This window comes from Beta vulgaris, chromosome 3, assembly GCF_026745355.1.
Source record: "Beta vulgaris subsp. vulgaris cultivar EL10 chromosome 3, EL10.2, whole genome shotgun sequence".
Taxonomy (NCBI): domain Eukaryota; kingdom Viridiplantae; phylum Streptophyta; class Magnoliopsida; order Caryophyllales; family Amaranthaceae; genus Beta; species Beta vulgaris.
In genome coordinates this window covers 826,515-830,605 of record NC_079204.1, presented here as the reverse complement: position 1 = coordinate 830,605, position 4,091 = coordinate 826,515, and the positions used below count along the sequence as shown (strand labels likewise).

Sequence of the window (4,091 nt, the reverse complement as noted above, 5' to 3'; positions counted from 1 at the left end):
TGATGAAACTCTCACATTGTATGTTAAACGACATGTGTTCAAATTCTAATATCTACACATTGTTAGTCTTTTTAAATTAAACGAGATTAAACACATGTGTATTAAGTAGAAATTTGAGAAAAGTGTCACGTGACACCGTTCCTTTAATAAGAACGCTTTTCAATATATTTATATAGATTGGTCGCAAGTCTTAATATCCTAGAATTATTTTACTATATCGGATATCCAAACAATATAATTACATATGATAGAACGATTTGTCGAATCCTAAAGCGTGCATGTTATTTACTGACGTGCTCGGAATTATCAAAGGAAAAGCAAGTGCAATTTCCAGAATATTACGAAAAGCTAATAAAATCAAGTATGACATTTATAAATAATAATATATATATTTCACAATTGTAAATGACCGGTAGTATCGCCCGAGACAAATAGTAGTTTAATATCAAAGAGTGCGTGTATGGAACGAGTATGTTAAGATCTTCTACTTTCACACCACGTGTCTATAATGTTTGCAGATTTTTCTAGAGCTACATGAAGTATATTTTAAGCTATTTCATTTGGATGTAGCTTTAATTAGTTTCATCTCAATTAGTTTTTTTTTTTTTTTTTTTTTTTGGCATTTATTAGAATTTATTATCAACGATCATATATTTTTGTGATATATTTTTGTGATATACTTGGTGCAGGTAGAGTTAAGAAATGTAGATTTTGACACTTCAAAAGGGAGACAACTTTTTGAACCTGAACAGACATGAGACATCCCCACTTGATGAAGATCAACAAGGTGCTACATGCTGGAAGGTGTCCAAGGTGAGAGAATGTGCAACATTCATAGCATTTCTTGTACTATCTTGTTTTTCTTTCTTCGTATATGAAAGTCAAAAATTATTAAAAGAGACGGTCTAATTTTAATATAAAAGTAGACCTATTCACTAAATGTATTAAATTAATCAACGAAAGAAATTAACCTAGTCACTATTATTGGGCTAATTATCTTTTTAATATTACGCTTACCATTGCCTAAATTTAATTTAAAAGTAGACAGTCTCTTACAAGACAAATTCTATCAAAGTTTCTTTCGGTTCAAAAAATTCCACGTGAATTGTTGCTACATAACCTCTGTTTTTTAGATGTAAGATTATTTTAATCCATCAATTAAAAAAATAAACACTGCAATTAAAAAAACAGATGAAATATAATGCTAATTTTATCCCTATTTTTTTTGTTTAATTAAATACAAATATAGTTACCTATATACGACTAAATTGACCAAGCAATTGATACGAGGACTAAAATTATCAAATTGAGCACTTTTTTGGCTGGTGTAGTCAAATACTTTCTCCGTTTTTAAATAATTAGCATAGAAAGAAAATAGGGAAAATATCAAGGAGTTTAGAGAGATAGAGTTGGGAGTTTGGGACTATTTTTATAACTAATTAAATTTGAGTATTGGATAAAGTGAGTAGGTGAAATAATTAAATGACGATAAAAATATAATCAATGTGAATTATTTATTACTATTTTGAGTTATGTGTCACTTATTGTAACATTTTCCTGGAAAAAAAACGTGTTACTTATTAAAAAAACGAAAGAAGTATATGTGACAATTATTTCCAAGTAAAGCTAAGTACCAAAATTTTACGTTTTGTCAATAACAGAAGCGAGATAGTGAACAAAGAAGACGGAAACGAATCAGTGACAAGTTACAAGTTCTTGATAATCTTGTTCCTCATTCTCACAAGGTATTATAATCAATTCTTCTTCGCTTTTTATAATTTATTCTTTTTTTTTGCAAGACTATAAGAAGTTTCCGTATTGAAATTTCAAATATTTATAATCGTTGATCATTTTATATAGGAAAATTTAACATGAATAACCTCGATTTTTTACCTATCTTTTCAAAATTATTCCAACTTTGGATTATTTCAGAATAATTCTTGAAAAACCTTCTCAAAATAAGCTAAACTATCTTTTTTTTTGCATACACTAATCCATTTTAGGTCTATAATATATAGAAAATTAGTAGTTCAGATTATTATGAGAAGGTACTCCCTAAAGTTGGGATTCTTCTGAAATACTTCAAAGTTGGGATTATTTCAATAAGGACTGGTGAAAGTTGGGATTATTCAGGTCAATTTTTCATTATATATTCAGCATATAGATTTAGCTCGCATATGCTATTACGTTCTTAATTAACCACAATTTGAATTAGGCAAAATTGACTTCAACACCATGTTGTGGGTGCATCCAACATCACCAACTTTGACTAGCAGCTAAAACACCATCAACTATTGGTTTGGGTGCAGCTTGTGACGCCGGAGTTACATTTCTTCACCGACGATTGGGAATCCGTACTAATTTTTTATCCCATTTTCCCATTTATCTTAGTAAATACGTACTAACTTAAGCTTGTAATTACCGAGAAAAGGATGGATAAGTGAAAGAAAAAGGGAAAAATGGGAAGAAAAAAAACTAGTATGGATTACTTAGCGTCGGTGAGAAAATACAGCTCCGGTGTAGTTAATGGCACTCAATGCACGCAAGTGATCAATAGTTGATGGTGTTTTGGTGGCTAGTAGTCAAAGTTGATGGTGCTGAATTGGTGGGTGTTTCCACAATATAGTTAATGGTGTTGAGTCCAATTTTACTTTTGATTTATATACATGAGTAGAATAGGGATTTCTTATATTTTTCCCACTTATGCGTATTATCGATTTATTAATATTGAAGTAAGATTTTGTGAGATGACCAAGATCACTAATAGTGGTGTTGTTTTTAACAATCCCGCAGAGACCACGCAACGATCCTTGATAATGCGACCAAGTACATCAAGAACTTGAAGAATCATATTGGGGTAACAACTAACAACAAAAGAAAAATTATATCCACTTTTTGCATACTTGAAGAGTTCTATTGTATCTCCCCGTAAAGGTTTATAAAAAAAATTGACCATATATGCTCACTAATATATAACACCAGGATAGTAATTATATGCAAATTTTGTTAAATTCTTTGCTGTAAAATATAACTAAATTAAACTAATTTGTCCATTAAAAAAGTCAGAGCTCATATGTAAATAACACAATAAATTCAATAATTGTTGCACTATTATTTCTTGGGAAATTCTACATGGCGGCCTTGTATTTTGAGTTTTTCTATTTGGTGGTAGGCCAAAAAAAATTTTATATCAAGTGACCTTCAACTTTAACTAATTATATTCAGTGACCTTAATTAACTTAAAACCTAGCTAACCATATATTTTAAGTAAATTTACTAACTTAGCCTCTAGTTAATTATCCTAAGACCCAAAAAAAACCCTCTCCCATTGATTAAAAATCACGTTTTCATTCTCAAACTGAAATTCTCTCTTTGCTGTGATCCCTCTGTTCTCTCCTTTTTTTTTTATGCAAACTCTATAGCATCATTATCAATCAATCCTAGGTTACAATTGAGGTAAACTCGCTGCCTGCTACTATATCAATATGAAATTCTTTGTTGTCGTAAATTCGGTATTGCCTGCTACTAACGTTTTGCGCCTTGTTGTCGTAAATTCGGTACTGCCTGCTACTTGAATCATTATCAATTCGTTATTGCCTGCTACTAACTCTATTGCATCATTATCAATCAATCATTAAATTCGGTACTGCCTGCTACTAACTCTATAGCATCATTATCAATCAATCCTTGAAGTTCAATTGAGTTTTTTGTTATCTTTCGATACAACATTGGGTTCCCCTGTTTTGGATATTTTTCCGTTTTTGTGCTACATAGCAAAGGTGATTGTGAATGCTGGATGATTGTGCATGCTGCTAATAAAAAGTGATGTTGAATAATAATTTCTGTTAGTTAATGATTCAAACGTTTGCTAGGCTGATTTAATAATGTAGTTGCTATAATTTAGGGTAGTTGGAGACTTTGTAGTTTGTTAGTTTTTGAAGTCTTTCGTGTGATATAGTAGGAGTCATGCAGTAATGGGTTAGACTTAGTTGTTAAGATCATGGGGTATTGTGTTCCTGATTCTTAGCCTTTTTAGTTATATATTTTTCTATGTAAGGTTGCAGTTATATAAGAAAAACTTATGAGAGTAT

General features: G+C 30.6%; 1 non-coding gene across 1 annotated transcript; it reads left to right on the top strand.

Annotated features, from left to right (window-relative positions):
- Positions 1-286: 286 nt before the first annotated feature.
- On the top strand, positions 287-2,955 carry LOC104887910 (uncharacterized). Its single transcript, XR_007272214.2, has 3 exons — positions 287-813; positions 1,662-1,745; positions 2,216-2,955. It is a non-coding gene; the product is annotated as an uncharacterized LOC104887910 (transcript).
- The last annotated feature ends 1,136 nt before the right edge of the window (positions 2,956-4,091 follow it).